A 363-nucleotide genomic window follows, 5' to 3' on the forward strand; every position below is an offset into this window, starting at 1 on the left:
CCAGCTGGTCTAGAAGCTTCCTCTTCTTCCCACATGGCATCCACTGAGGCTGCATGTCAGCTGATCGTCCTCCAGGGTCAGCTGATCGTCCTCCTGGGTCAGCTGATTGTCCTCCAGGGTCAGCTGATGGTCCTCCTGGGTCAGCTGATCGTCCTCCTGGGTCAGCTGATCGTCCTCCTCCAGGCTCTTCTGGCCGCTGACTGTGTCGTTTGATCTCATCATCCTGTAGAAATATTAATGGTATGAAGTCAGTAATAAAAGGAGAGAGCTCGTTCTGAGAGAACAATTACAATTTAGGGACGTGTGCACGATAAACATGGAGGTGGTAGGTCAGTCTTTGGTGATTAGACCCCATCATCGCAT

The sequence above is a fragment of the Etheostoma spectabile genome, chromosome 24, assembly GCF_008692095.1.
Source record: "Etheostoma spectabile isolate EspeVRDwgs_2016 chromosome 24, UIUC_Espe_1.0, whole genome shotgun sequence".
Classification (NCBI taxonomy): domain Eukaryota; kingdom Metazoa; phylum Chordata; class Actinopteri; order Perciformes; family Percidae; genus Etheostoma; species Etheostoma spectabile.